General features: G+C 43.2%; 1 protein-coding gene across 5 annotated transcripts in view; it reads left to right on the top strand.

Annotated features, from left to right (window-relative positions):
- NCOA3 (nuclear receptor coactivator 3) overlaps positions 1–16,052 on the top strand; it is a 273,852-nt gene that overhangs the window by 32,606 nt on the left and 225,194 nt on the right. For all 5 annotated transcript variants that reach the window (XM_033963802.1, XM_033963800.1, XM_033963799.1 and 2 more), the window contains exon 2: positions 8,718–8,822. The gene's annotated coding sequence lies outside the window, so the exon portion shown is untranslated. The remainder of the gene's footprint in view (positions 1–8,717; positions 8,823–16,052) is intronic.

The following is a 16,052-nucleotide window of genomic DNA, read 5'->3' as shown; positions in this document are numbered from 1 at the left end:
ACGATGGATTTTTAAGTGCCTGTGTGATGGCAGCGTTTCAGGAGGTGGCTTAAGTGTTTCACTCCTTTGTTTAAGGACTGTTTGCCACCTGACTTTGATTTTACCTCTTCAAAATTTCATATAATGGCTTTCTCATACTTAATAGAACATCCATTTCATTAACTCAGGGTTTGCTACCATTCCTGTCTTGTCATCCCTGCCTTGTCTCTCCTTTGTTATTTGTATTTAGATTCCTAAGGCTTCTGGTAAGGATCCCACACTACTTTGTCAGGTCATCACTAGAATTTTCTGTGCTGCCCTTGGTTTGGGGGCACAGCTTCAACTTCCAGAATGGGGCGCACAACCTTTCCAGTGAACTGTGCAGTGGTAACTGAAGGGCTTATTATCCCAGGACAAGCAGGCAGCATATTCTTGACTGATGGGTGACGGCACCGACAGAGCCCCGGTACGGACAATTTTAGAGTGATTGCACTCTAAGAACTTAGAAAGTTCTAGCTAGGCCGCACCGCGCGTGCGCGAGTGCCTTCCCGCCCGACGGAGGCGCGCAGTCCCCAGTTTCTTAGTTTCCGCGGAGCTAAGAAGACGCGTGTTTCCAACGGCTGTTGGATACTTTTTTTTTCGCCTTCCCGCTCGCGTATTTTTTCTCGTGAATTTCTTCACGTTTTATTATTTTCTTGATAAAATTAAAAAAAAAAAAAAAAGTCCATTTTTTTCGACTTTTTTCGGTTGGCCCCGGCGGGGCCTGTTGGCACCATCGAAGCCTCGGGCTTCGATTTTGCTACGGCCGTTTTTCCCTTCATGCCCCCTTCACCGGGTTTTAAAAAGTGTCAGCGGTGTGCACGCCCTATTTCTTTATCCGACCTGCACAAGTGGTGCCTTCAGTGTTTGGGTCCGGACCATAGGGCAGAAACGTGCTCCTGCTGTAATTCTCTTCAAAAGAGAACTTTGAAGAATCGCCAAATTCAACAGCGGATTCTTTTTGGTGCCGCTATGGAAGTCCCACCGGCATCGACTCCGGCAACTTCCTCTAAATCGACACCGGTGGTTTTGACACCGCAAGATTTATCGTCGGTGTCGCACCCTGTAGGTAAGCCGGCTAAGAAGCCATCCCCTACTGTTCTTGGCCCACCAGTTGAATAAGCAGTGAGCCAAGTCCTGCAGACTGTGCGCCAGCCCCGCAAATGCTCCGCTCCCATAGAAGTCACTGCCTCTTCATTGGCATCGATTTCGCCTGAGCGTCGAGCTGCACCGCAGGTACCGAGTAAGAAAAAAGCGGTACCGGTGCCATCGGGACCTTCTCTGGATGAACGTATAGCATCCATCCTTCAGGTCCAGCTTAAGGAGCAATTATAACACCTGCTCCCGGCTCTGCTAACTCCGAACCTTCCGGTGTCGGTTCCCACTGAGCCTCCGGTACCGATCGTCGACCAGCCTATGTTGTTGGCATTGACGTTATCGGCACCGCTTAAATCTGCCTCCTCCATGTCTATGCCTATTTTATCGGCAGAGCCAAAGTCTCTTCGACGTACGGCTCACTCGGCCTCTGATCCGGTACCGCTCTCTGACACCCGTACCGGGTACAGTGTCGATGCGTTCAGGCAAATCGGTACGCAAAACCAGGCATACCGAATCCTCTACCCCTCTCTCTCAGGGCCGTCTTCCATCGGTACGTGACCCTGATTTATGGGATGATTCCGATGATCCCCTCGGTACCGAGGAGGATTTTTCATCGGATGAGGCTGACCCATCGGTGCAGGATCCTGCTAGTAAGTCAGAGCACTCTTCCTTCACTAAATTTTTGAGGGAGATGTCAGACACCCTTTCTTTCCCCTTGGAGTCTGATTCTAAAAAGTCAAAAGCATTCTTGGAGGCTTTGGACTTTGACCAACCTCCTAAAGAATTTTTAAAGTTACCCCTTCATGATATATTAAGGGAAACTTTTTACAAAAATCTGGAAACTCCTCTCACCATTCCAGGAGCTCCAAGGAAATTGGAATCACTTTATAAAAGTATTCCTATTCCAGGGTTTGACAAACCTCAGCTTCCACATGAATCTTTGCTGGTGGAGTCAACCCTCAAAAAATCTGCAGGCTCTAGTGTGTATGCTTCTGTCCCTTCTGGCAGAGAGGGCAAGGCCATGGACAAATTTGGTAAACGACTTTACCAAAATGCTATGTTGGCCAACCGTTCAGGTAACTATGCAATCCACTTCTCCTTTTACCTGAAACATCTTATCCAGCAGATGGCTACTTTTCACAAGTATATTCTTGACCGCAAGCTTTCTGCTTTTCAACAATGCACTGCCAGTCTCTTGCAACTCAGGAAGTTTATGGTCCGTTCCATCTATGACACTTTTGAACTGACCTCCCGAGCTACTGCTATGTCTGTAGTGATGAGACGATTGGCATGGCTTCGCGTCTCAGACCTTGATGTGAACCACCAGGACCGCCTTGCCAATGCTCCCTGCCTGGGTGATGAGCTCCTTGGAGAATCTCTGGATACCACCACTCAGAAGCTTTCTGCTCATGAGACGAGGTGGGATACTTTATTGAAAAACAAAAAGAAACCCCCTCCTCCTCGTCCTTTTAGGCAGCAGACGTCGTATCAGAGGCGTTTTTCTGCTCGGCCGATTCAGCCTCATCCTCAGCCTCGGAGGCAACGGCAGCAACAACAACAGGCTCGCCAACAACAGCTGACTGCCACAAAGCCTGTTACTCAGCCTAAACCGACTCAGCCCTTTTGACTCGCTTCTCCAGGGTATTGCCAGTCTTCCGCCCTCATGTCCTCTTCTACAGCCTATAGGAGGTCGACTAAACATTTTTCTGACTCGATGGGAAGTAATCACCACCGACCAGTGGGTGCTCTCTATCATAGCCCACGGCTACTCCCTCAATTTTCAGACTCCTCCGCCGTTAGGCCTGCCAAAAGAGTCTGCTTCCAACAAGTCTCAGTCCCTCCTTCTAGCTCAAGAGGTTCAATCCCTCCTTCTTCTCAATGCCATCGAAGAAGTTCCTCAAGATCAGAGAGGTTAGGGATTTTACTCCCGGTACTTTCTAGTTCCCAAAAAGACCGGAGACCTCAGACCTATATTAGATCTCAGAGATCTCAACAAATGTTTAGTCAAGGAGAAGTTCAAAATGCTCTCTCTTGCCACCCTCTTCTCACTCAGGGCAACTGGCTATGCTCCTTCGATCTAAAAGAGGCTTACACACATATTCCTATCCATCTGACGTCCAGGCAATATCTACGCTTTCTCATCAATCAGAATCATTATCAGTACAAGATGCTACCCTTCGGTCTGGCCTCCTCTCCCAGAGTATTCACCAAGTGTCTGATTGTGGTAGCGGCCTATCTCCGCTCTCACAATTTTCAGGTCTTCCCTTACTTGGACGACTGGCTGATCAAAGCTCACTCTCCTCAGGTGGTTCTCCTTGCCACCAATCAGACCATTCACTTCCTTCGACTGTTGGGTTTCGAAATCAATCTACCCAAGTCGCACCTCATTCCAACCCAGCGACTTCAATTCATTGGAGCCATTCTGGACACTGTTCTGATGAGGGCGTTTCTTCCATCCAACCGCCTTCAGACCATCCTTCATCTCTGTCGGCAGATGTTCAACAGCTTACCATCTCTGCCAATCACATGATGGTGCTCTTGGGGCACATGGCTTCCACAGTACATGTCACCTCCTTCGCACGTCTCCACCTGCGTACTCCTCAATGGACCCTAGCGACCCAGTGGTCCCAAGCGACGGATCCTTGCTCACAACACATATCTGTGACCTCGTCTCTTCGACAGTCGCTTCTTTGGTGGTTGACATCTTCAAATCTATCCAGAGGTCTACTGTTCCATCTACCTCCTCATCATTTCGTGATCACCACAGATGCATCCCCTTATGCCTGGGGAGCTCACTTGAACGAATTCCAAACTCAGGGGTTTTGGACTGCCCAGGAAAAGAAACACCACATCAATTTCCTCGAACTCCGAGCGATGTTTTATGCCCTCAAGGCTTTTCAACATCTTCTCTTCCCTCAAGTACAACTCATTTGCACAGACAATCAAGTTGCAATGTACTACATCAACAAACAGGGAGGGACGGGCTCTCGCCTGTTGTGTCAGGAAGCCCAACGGATTTGGTCTTGGGCGACAGCTCGTCATTTATTCCTGAAAGCTGTCTACATTCAAGATGAGCAGAATTCCTTAGCAATCTCAGCAGAATTCTCCAACCTCACGAATGGACTCTCGATCCCTTGTCTCTCCAGTCCATTTTCGCTCAATGGGGCACTCCTCAAGTGGACCTTTTTGCAGCTCCTCACAATCATCAGCTGCCCCTATTTTGCTCCAGACTCTACTCTCCTCACCGTCTGGCACCCGATGCATTTCTCCTGGAATGGACCAATCTCTTCCTATATGCATTTCCCCCTCTACCGCTCCTGCTGCGGACTTTGTTCAAGCTCAAGAGGGAATGAGCCACCATGATTCTCATCGCTCCACGGTGGCCCAGGCAACATTGGTTCTCCCTTCTACTTCAACTCAGTTACAGGGAACCCATACTTCTTCCACTGTTTCCTTCTCTGCTTACTCAGCGGTCACCCATCAGTCAAGAATATGCTGCCTGCTTGTCCTGGGATAAAGCACAGTTACTTACCGTAACAGGTGTTATCCAGGGACAGCAGGCAGATATTCTTGCGTCCCTCCCACCTCCCCGGGTTGGCTTCTTAGCTGGTTTATCCTAACTGGGGACCGCGCGCCTTCGTCGGGCGGGAAGGCACTCGCGGTGCGGCCTAACTAGAACTTTCTAAGTTCTTAGAGTGCAATCACTCTAAAATTGTCCATACGTCGGTGCCGTCACCCATCAGTCAAGAATATCTGCCTGCTGTCCCTGGATAACACCTGTTACGGTAAGTAACTGTGCTTTTTGGAGCATCCATCCTTAAAGATTTAGGACTCCTTTTACTAAGGCATGCTAAGGATTAGTGCGCGCTAAATGCTAAGGCGCCCATTATAGTCTATGGGCGCCTTAGCATTTAGCGCGTGCTAAATCAGTTAGCGCACCTTACTAAAATGACCCCTTAAATACCAAACACATTATCTTGAACATAATTCTTGATGAAACTGGCAACCAATAAAGATCAAACAGTATAAGAGTAACTGGACCCATTGTCCTTTTTATATATTACAGTAATCGAGTCTACTTGGAATTAAGGCATAAACTACTTTGATCAAATTTATATTGATTCAAATAAGGTTGTAGTTGTCAAATCATAGGCAGCTGGTAGAAACATGATTTAACAACCTTGTTGATCTCCAGATGACATTTCAATTGATTATATCAAAGAGATGTCTAGTATCAAAGATTTTCCCTGAATAGATGGTACCATTAACAGGGGATGAGATCTAGAAATCCACATGGCCGAAGACTTAAACAAAATTTGTTAAAAAGCCAGTTGTTCAGCTGTTCCAATTTAGAATTAAAAGTCAAAATAGCATTCTGCTCAGGAGTGGTAAGGGACTGTAGACTTGCCCAGCCACTTTGCTTCTTCTCTGCTAGAGGCAAAGTTGGCCATAAGGGAGGGTTTACTACCATTGTCCAAGGGGTTAGCTAGACCCTGACAAGTGACCAAGGAAAAGAGGGGAGCATCGGAGAAACTGCAGTCAAGCTTGTTTAAAACTAGAGCTTGAGTTCATGAATTACTTAAGTGTCCAAATTTTATGTACCATTCCTTTTGATAGATCTTTGGATTGCTTGGTTGTTAGTGCATTTAAATGGTGAAGAAATAATTTTGGTTGATAGCTGCTGCTGATTTAAAAACTACTGTATTTTTCGCACTATAAGGCGCACCTGACCATAGGACACATCCTAGATTTAGAGGAGGAAAACAAGAAAAAATACTTTCTGAACCAAATTGTGCACCCAGCCCCCTCACTTCTTGCCAGGCTCTGCACCCATCCTCATACTCTGTGCTAGGCTCTGCACTCTGTCTCCCCTCCCTGCCAGGCACTGCACCTTGTCCCTCCCCCTTCTCTGCCAGGCTCTGTACCCTGTCCCATTGCCCTACGGGACTCACGAGAACTGACGGCAGCCATTCAGAAAGTGGTGCGGGCTCAGGAGTTACAATGTACTTGCCCAAGCTTTCTTGAGTTAATATACAGCTTTCGTTTCCACCATCTCTACCGGGGGGTTGTTTCATGAATTCCCTACCATTACCGTGAAGAAGCATTTCCTTAGCTTACTCCTGAGCCTGTCCCTTTTTCACTTTCATCCTATGTTCCCTCATTCCAGAGCTTCCTTTGAGAGAGACTTGCCTCCTGTGCGTTTGTGAATCGTATCTCCTCTCTCTTGCCTTTCTTCCAAAGTATACATATTGAGATATGTCTCTTAACATTTTTTCCTGTCCTGCTTTTCTACCAGGTCTTTTTAAGGTAAAGCAATTTTTTTTTTATTGAGAATCACACAACAGGATAAGAAAGTGCATGATATTAGAAAGAAATTCAAGTGATGTATACAAGTTTTAATTGATGTAATATTGTGTACTTGATGTAAGATGGAAAAAGAATAAAGAATTTGAAAAAAAAAGAAAAAGAAAGTGCATATACAAGGTGAACAAAGCAACAAGTAACCTGTACATATTCTGAACCAGAACTGTGATTCCCAAAGTTTTAGGAAAGTGTACATTTCAAAACTAATATCGAACCCCCCCATCTCGTAGATTAATCTAGAGCAGTAAAGCTCCAATGACCAATATTGAACAAGAAAAGTAATATGTCCCATATAAAAGACGTATCCCTCCCCATCATTTATTTTATTTATTTATTTAGATTTTTATCCCATCCTCCCAGTAGCTCAGAACGGTCTTCAAGTAAACATTCACAATGGAGTGTAATTGGACATACAAGATTATACAGTAGATTTAAATGTTTGGACTTACACGACTGTGCAGCCAGCAGTTTAAATACAGGGACTATACAGCAAATTAAGAGCAGTAGTCTAAATATAAGTAGTTTAGTTATACAGGTTATTTGAGTACAGACTGAGAGAGGACTAAAGAGGAATTAGGGGGAAGATTAGAAAGGAGAAGGAAGAGTAGAGGTGGAGTGATACCTTCAGTCCAAAAACGGATAATCAAGAAAAACATAATCTCAAAGGAGTGACAATAAACCAGAGGAAATCCAAATCAAGAACCCCCAACCCCTCCTACCCATAGTAGTCCCGGAGTCTGGAAATGCAATCCAAGCAACACCAGATGGCATTTTGAAGAACCTAAGAGGGTCAACACAGTCTCACACAGCGTCCTCTGGGAGGATATCAATCCCTGGATGAACAAGAGATCCAAGGAGAAAAGAAGAGTCCTATAATGTCCCTAGAAGGACACATTCCCCAAGTTATTCAAAATGTGGCAACAGGCTCTGTGAGGCAGGGACTATATAAGTAACAGTCTCAAATAGATAAAAAAATTTTCCTCCGTCTATATGTGGCTCTATACCAGGTCTTTTAAGTCTGTTCCCCTATGCTTTATGACAGACTTCATTGACCTTTCTGGTAGCCACTCTCTGGACCAACTCCATCCCGTTTATATCTTTTTGTAGGTACAGTCTCCAGAATTGTACCTAGTACTCAAAAAAGATCAGACCCAAAAGCATTATCTCCTTTGTCCTGTTGGCTATTTCCTCTCCTTATGTCCCCAACCACCTTTCTGGATTTTGCTGTCACATTTACTAACTGTTTCTGATGACGATTTCGGTCACCCCCTTAGCTTCCATTCTTCTAGACTCTCTGTTAACTGGAACTCAAGGAACCAGCAAAAAAGTCAAAGAAATACTGTAATACTTTAAATAAAAATGAAAATAAAATCAATTTCTGGTGGAAATTTAAGTGTAAACTTAGCACGCCACACCTGTGTATGCTCACGCTTTGCCTACTACATGTCCAGTAGTTTGGAAGTTTATGGTATGGCATAGTATGGGGTATATAGTATTAGATAGGCCTGTTTTTAATAGTAACTCTCAACCAACCAGAAACTACAGTACTTCCCTGAAATTCACGGGGGTTCTATTCCAGGACCTCCCCCTGTGAATTTTGAAAAACTGCAAATGCGTTTTTTAGGCAGGGGAGGCAGGAGAGGGCAGCTGGAGCGCTGGTGAGTGAAGGAAATCACTCGCGGTCTGCTCCGACCACCTCTTCCTGTAGTAAAGTCGGGCTACATCAATCAGGAGCTGCTTTGACACGCAGCTCCTGATTGATGTAGCCTGACTTTACTACAGGAAGATGCGGTCGGAGCAGACTGTGAATGACCGGATTCATGAACTGTGAATTCGCGGGGGAACACTGTACATTTATCCGGCATCTGTCAATTTTTGCATCTCATTTGCATGACATGCATTTTTTTTAACTCTTTTAAGTTGCTGCCAAATTTTACTGTATTGTTTTTTTTTTTTTCTTTATTTCTTCAGATTGGTGAATTGAACTACCAGCCAGGAACTTAGGGGGTCTTTTTCTAAGGCACGCTAGCCGATTTAGCATGCGCTAAATGCTAATGTGCCCATTATATTCTATGGACGCATTAGCATTTAGTGCACGCTAAATCGGCTAGCCCGCCTTAGTAAAGACCCCCTTAGTAATCAAGCCCCTTTTTTCCCTCTTTTTCATCTTGTTACTGTTTTGCGTTTTTTGTTTTTTAAAATAATTTTGTTGTTGCTTTTCTGACTTTGTCATACAGGAAACCTACTGCCTGAGAATCTCGCAGCCTTATTATTGGATCAAGAACCCAAGGAGAAGAAATTGTTCCCAAGAGCCTGGTGGGCTGGAGATCTAAAAGATCTAGGTCTGTAAACAACTATTGTTATAAGTTTATGGTTTGCTTCTTAGTTTGAATAGAATTTTATAAACGTATTTTATTGGTATTTAGAAGACTGCTGTTCTTTAATTTCTTAGTGGTGGTCTAAACTCAGTGTCAAATTTCATTCTGGGTGGTTATATTCTTGGCCGGCACGGCAGATGAGGACTTCATACAGGGCATTAGCTGGGTTTTTTTTTCCTATGCTGAGAATTGTTTGCAGAATTTGAGTTGCATAATAGTTAAAAAAAAAAAAAGTTTGTGTATTTTGGTAACGACTCCAGCACTTAGTCACAGAACTTGCAGTTGTTTACTGAGTCTTAAGCTCCTAGGAAATGTGTTTGGTGCATGGTTGTAGGTTGTATTTTCTCCTTGGTATTTCTGTACTATTGAATAAGGAAAATGACCCAAATGAGTGACAGTATTAACTAGTGAGCGATGAGATGGTAGCTTATGGCTGGCAAGAGACGGCTAGATACTCTAGAACTGTTGGTATCAAAGTCCCTCCTCGAGGGCCACAATCCAGGTGAGTTTTTCAGGATTTCCCCAATGAATATGCATGACATCTATTTGCATGCACTGCTTTCATGGTATGCTAATAGATCTCGTGCATATTCATTGGGGAAATCCTGAAAACCCGACTGGATTGTGGCCCTCGAGGAGGGAATTTGACACCCCTGCTCTAGAAACTCTGCAGGTCATGATTAGAACCCGGAGGCTTAAAGCTAGAAATTTCATAACCTGCAGCTTTTCTTCAGGGTTTTGTTTATTATTCAATAAAACATAGCAAGGGAACAGTTAATCATGCAGATTTTGTGGCACGTTGTCGCACGCAGATGTATTAAAGATCAAGTTTAAGTTTTTCAAGTTTTAGTCAAAATTTGATATACACGCATTGTCATAATTTTCAAAGCGTATTACAAATCTAAAAACAGGAGAGAAGTAGTAAATATGTACAAAATTTGGACAGACTTATAAATAACAGAACTGATACAAAAGGAGGAGGGGGAGGAACTACAAATGTTATTGTAAAGAAAGAACAGGGGACGTTTAAGAGAGAGAGAAAAAAAAAGTTAAAAAGCATCTAAGGAGGGGCTTGATCATTAAGGCTGAAGAATGATATGAGCGTAAAAGTGCTCGTATTCAACGAAGTTAAGTCTCAAAGGCATCCCTATAGAAAAAGCTTTTTAGGGAACCTTTGAATCTATCCAATGCTGTTTCATTACGTAGGTATCCCGATAGGGCGTTCTAAAGCTGGGGACCTGTCACAGAAAAAATTGCTGACCACCTTGTGCCAATAATTTTCAGAGAGGGGATGGCAAGCAGATTCTGTTCTGTTGATCTTAGTGTTCTCGGTAAAGTGAGAAGGCAGTCAAGGAATATTGGAGAGTTTGTAAGTCGTATTTTGAAAATCAGTAGTGCTATTTTGTAGGTAATTCTGTAAGATATTGGAAGACAATGAGCGTTTTTTGGTTAGTTTAGTTTATTTAGGTTTTGTATACCAGGGGTTCCCAACCCTGTCCTGGAGGACCATCAGGCCAATCAGATTTTCAGGTTAACCCTAATGAATATGCATGAGAGAGATTTGCATATAATGGAAGTGACAGGCAAGCAAATCTGCTTCATGCATATTCATTAGGGCTGTCCTGAAAACCCGATTGGCCTGGTGGTCTTTCAGGACAGGGTTGGGAACCACTGTTGTATACTACCTTTCTGGTAGAAACAAGGCGGTTTACAACCATATTAATAACATAATTTTGGCTTTTACAAAGCAACGGTAGAGGTTATTATCACGGGCTGGGGAGGTAAATGTTCTTGACGTTTACAGAATTCCTACGAACGTCAGAATTACCTCTTAAGGGTGTTATCCTTGATACACAAACATGGGCAGGTAATGGGATTGGTACTGAATCTCAATAAGTTGGAGGTGATGGGGCTCGTAATCGAAACTTAAACACGTTTAAAAACCTGCCCGAGTTGGCACTTGGACGACCTAAAAGACAGGATGTCCAAGTGCCGATAATCAAACCTATTTTTTGGACGTATCCAGGGACTTTTTAGGCCTCTGAAAGGGCCTCTGGCTCAGTGGTTAGGGTGGGATGGGGTTTCTGACTTAGACTTAGTCGTCCTGAAGAGGTCATGAAAGGTTTTACGGGACATCCTAGATGGAACTTATACCTTGTGACTTAGACGATGTAAAAACAGGTATAAGTGCTTCCAAAATATCCAATGTGACCAGATAACCACTGCAGAGACAAAGTAAAGACCCCCCACACACTCCTCCAGTGTTCACTGACCCCCTCATCTTCGCACAAAGATTGGAAGAAAAACGTACATACCTGTCTCCAGAACAGTAGCACCTAGTATAAGGAAACTTAGTAGAGCTGCACACAGGTCTCTTAAATAGCCTGGGGGATGGGCTAATGAACCATAGAGAGGAGGACCCAAGCCCATAAGCCACTCTAACCACTACATTCATGGAAAATGTGAGCCGAGCAAACCCTGCTGTACTGCCATATAGGTGTCACCTGCAGCCATAAGGGCTATTGGGGTTGTAGACTGGTGGGTATAGTGGGTTTGGGGGGTGTTTTAAGAGGCTCACCATATCCCATAAGGAAGTTCTGGTGAGATGTTTGTGGCACCCTTTTTTTGTGAAGTTTACTGCAGTACCCTATAAAGTGCCCCACTGCTCAGTTGCCATGTCTGGGTGGCCAGTCCATCACAATTCTGGCCCCTCCCACTTCCAAATGGTCTTGTTCTGGGCGTTTGGGACTTAAGAGACAAATTTTTGGTTGAAAATGTGGTATAAAGATAGATGTACTAGCGGTCTGGATGATCAATGGCCTGGATGTCCAAATAGACCAGGGATCTCAAAGTCCCTCCTTGAGGGCCGCAATCCAGTCAGGTTTTCAGGATTTCCCCAATGAATATGCATTAGATCTATGTGCATGCACTGCTTTCAATGCATATTCATTGGGGAAATCCTGAAAACCTGACTGGATTGCGGCCCTCAAGACTTTGAGATCCCTGAGAGAGGCCATTTTTGAGAGAGAAAATATTCTAGACATATTTTTTTGAGACTGAGCATTTTATCACTGCTGACTTTGGGCGCCTAGCACCATACATCCGAATTGGACTTAGACGTTTCTTTTGATCATGCCCCTCCACGTCAGTAAGTGACTATTTTTATTGTTAAATGTATTTTATTGAGCTCAACAAAGGAAGGAACAGAAATACAATGTAAGACAGAACAAGCTCACAATATTATTATCAGAAAAACAATTCCCCCACACCAGTTCACCCATATAACCCCCAACCCCAATCTCAAATCCCGAAAAGAGCCCCAATACCTGGTGCCCCAAAGGAGCAGACCAGTTACAAGTAATAGGATATAATCCAACAAAGAATACAAAGTGCCTATTTTTATAAAGATTGCTTTGAAAAATTCTCTATAAAAAAAGATGGACTATAAACTTAATTATCTTGGGATTTATTTAACCAAAATATGGCCCTGGCATATACTGAACATTTGATTTACATTAGTATATCTTGTAATTTTCTTAATAACTTTGGACTAAATTACCCTTAAGTTTACATGATTGTATAGCATTGTTTCAAATAATTTTATTTCCCAAATGGTATATGTGATTCAAACATTTCCAATATGTTAAAAAAAATAGTCTTAATTTTGGTGGAACTAAAAACCACAGCTTACTTGGCAGCAACTGTCTCTGCCCATGTGTCGGGGAGGATTGGCCTTCCTTGATTTAAGGAAATATAATGTTGCGTGCCTGATCATACATATGGTGGATTGGATTAAGCAGACACAATTTTGTACTCCCTTATGACTTGATCAACAATTAATGGCACCAGTACATTTGTTTTGTTTTTTATGCTCAAAAACCACATACCGTATTTTCTACTCAAGAACATCCTTTGTTGAAATCTATGAGACAGTGCTGGCATTCGTTATATAAATAAATGTCTCGCCTCGTTCAGCTATTTTATTCCCTTTGTGGGGAAAATAAAGATCTTGATTCAGATGTCACTAAACTATTCTTATAGCAATGGGGTGGACAAGGTTTAACCTATGTAAAAGACTTTATCACAGATCAAGGAAAAATGAAATCTTTAGCACAATGACAAGTGGATAAGATCTTACAAGTGAGTGAGTGAACATAATGGCTTACTTGTTTATAGACATATCGATCCAAGTTTATTCATATCTTACTATCCTGTGCCAAGGGTAAAACCTTTTGGGTGGCTTACAGTCTAAAATCAAACCAAATATGATGACATAAAAATCACATATTACATACAAGTAAGGTTACAGTTTCCTAAAGAATTGGGGAGGTAAGCAATTTAGGTTAAAACATCTTGTGTCTGGCAGAAAAATTCTCAAGTGCAAATAGCTACTATTTGCTATAGGCATCCAAAAAAAAAAATGTTTTTAAAACTCAGTTTTAAACTTATCAATTCTCAATAATCGAAGAGCTAGAGGTATGGAATTCCAGAGTTGTAGACCTTTTACAGGAAAAGTAACAGTCCTAATATGTTTGTGAATGATTTCTCAATGTGATGGAACTATAAAACATTTTTGATTTTCTGATCTGAGAGTTCTCAACGGAGTTTATGGATTAAAAAAACATGCGAGTTATAGAGACTTGCCCGTCTTTAATACTTTAAAAGTCAATAAAAGTATTTTATAGGAAATCCAGTGATTAATAGGCTGCTTTCAAGAATGGAATATATTAACTGAAACATAGAAACATGATGGCAGATAAAGGCCAAATGGTCCATCTAGTCTGCCCATCCACAGTAACCATTATCTCTTTCTCTCTCTCAGAGATCACACATGCCTATCCCAGGCCCTTTTGCATTCAGTCTCTGTTTCCACCACCTCTTCCGGGAGACTGTTGTTCCAAGCATTTATCACCCTTTCCATAAAAAAGTATTTCCTACTACCTCTTAACTTCATCCTACGCCCTCTCATTGCAGAGTTTCCTTTCAAATGAAAGAGACTTGACTCATGCACATTTATATTATGTACAGAATTAGAATGGCTAAAAAACTCATTGGGTTGCCATCTGTATATTATTTATGGTTGAGGCTTTTTCTCCACTTTAAGTAAATGGTTTTCAGTGGGTACTTCTACCACTTGGCTAATAACATTTTTCCAATTTTCTGAATTTAAACCTCTCTATCATATCTCCTCTCCTGCCTTTCCTCCAAAGTATACAGATTGAGATCTTTAAGTCTGTCCCCATACGCCTTATCACGAAGACCACACATCATTTTAGTAGCCTTCTTCTGGACCGACTCCATCCTTTTTATATCTTTTTGAAGGTGCGGCCTCCAGAATTGTACACAGTAGTCTATGTCTGTGTTCCTGCTGTATTCCCTTGAAGGAAGTGCTAGTTTAATCGGACTCTGGGGTTAGCACTCAAGAGGATTACCAGACAGACTCTGATCTGTGCTAGGTCACCCAGTCTTGGTTTGTCTCCGGACTGAGCCGACATATGGCAACTCACGGCACAGTGAGATCAGCAGTAAGTTAGTGCTCTGTATTTCACACGGGTATCTCATTGTCTCTCTTGGGGTCCCTGCAGATTGAGCCTTTGTCTGTTGGTAACTGTCCTTCTTATTTGGGCCTCTGTGCTGTGCTGCATGTGTCTAGTAGTGGCTTAGGATATTTATGCCTAAAGGTAGTACTAACAGTTTTCAAGTTTGGGCTGTCTCTATGGGTATAATGACACTTTGCATCTTCCTGCGGCCAGGACTCTCTCTATTTCTGAGAGGACCTGGACTTCAGATTTTCATGCTTATCACGCTGGTTTCTCCTGTCGCCATCTTCTCATGGCACATGCTAGACGGATCCCCCGACCAGACAGGAAGGGCTGTGCAGCCTATTCTATCAAACCCGCGGAGGAGTGCGTGCTATGTGGCAGTTAGCCTCATCCCTGAAGCTCTCATTAGCGATGTGAGCTTTATCTGATTCCTGTTAAGATGCTGTTGTTATCCACGGGGCGGTAGATGCAGCATCTTGATTGCGTCTAGTACGTATTCACTTTAAAGGACATACATATTTTGCTCACGTTGCATGGAGTTAGTACTGTTTTCATGGTTCCAGTATACTCTTCTTTACATTGCGAAACTTGATTTTTCCTAGGAGAATTTCTTTCTTCTTTTCCTACAGTTCTCTTCCTGCCGCTCCCTGACCTTCTGCACTTCATTCTGGGGGATCTTCACTTCTTCCAATGACTCTTCAGGCTTTCTCATGAGAGAGAAGACGCTATAATGTCAGGTCAGGGGGCTGTGAACATTTTTCAGGATGCTTGCAACTTTGTATCCTCCTCAGGTTTCCGGTTCGTTCTTGGAGTCTCTATGTTTTGTATTTCCATTTTAAGTGTTACTGGTCCTCAGGGCAGTTCTTGTAGTTCTTCAGGAACTAAGAGACATTGTTCTACTTACTGCATGGTGCCCAAAACAGGGGCATTGGGCAGGCTGGATCCCATTCTGCTGAATTAGTTTCTCAGGGTTACACATTTATGCAGAAAAACTGGAGAATATTTACATTACATACTATGGACTTCGAATCTGCACTAGGTTTGCTTGCCTCTCTTGGAGCAGCGCTTTCGGTTTTGGCACATGCCATTTCGCCTACCCAAGGCTTCATGAACATTTTAGAAAATGTGGGCAGTGGTACCGTTTTGGTGCTACCGAGCGATTCACCTAATTTCTTCTTGACTGACTGCTCGATTCGGACGTCTTCCAGTCGGGCCATTTGACTGACACAAAAATTGTGGTTTCTTTTTCTTAGTTCTTTGGATGTGAATCTTCGAATTTGCACAGCGCTCTTTTCTCCTGTAGTATTTATAGGTATATTGGGGAGATGGGTCACAATCTCAGGTTTGCATTCTTCAGTCACCATAACCAAGAGTATGGGATTCTGTACAGGTTCTAGGATCCATATTGCTGACTCCACTGGGACCTTGGCTTGCTTTCCCATTATAACGCTACAGCAGTCGCTTTTGTTCCGGTGGTTCCCGGTATCTCAGGGCTCCAATTATTTGGTAGGCTCCTCAAGCATCGCTCTTTATGATTTGGTGGTTCGGCGAGATTTCTCTTTTCAAAGGCATGCCTTGGTCTTTGCTGGACTAGCTCATGGCCACCAAAAATCCCGGGCTGTCGAGTTGGGGGGCTCGGTGCCTTCCATCC

Source organism: Geotrypetes seraphini, chromosome 11 (assembly GCF_902459505.1).
Source record: "Geotrypetes seraphini chromosome 11, aGeoSer1.1, whole genome shotgun sequence".
NCBI lineage: Eukaryota > Metazoa > Chordata > Amphibia > Gymnophiona > Dermophiidae > Geotrypetes > Geotrypetes seraphini.
The sequence above is the reverse complement of the archived record's forward strand: the minus strand, read 5'-3'. Positions and strand labels throughout refer to the sequence as shown.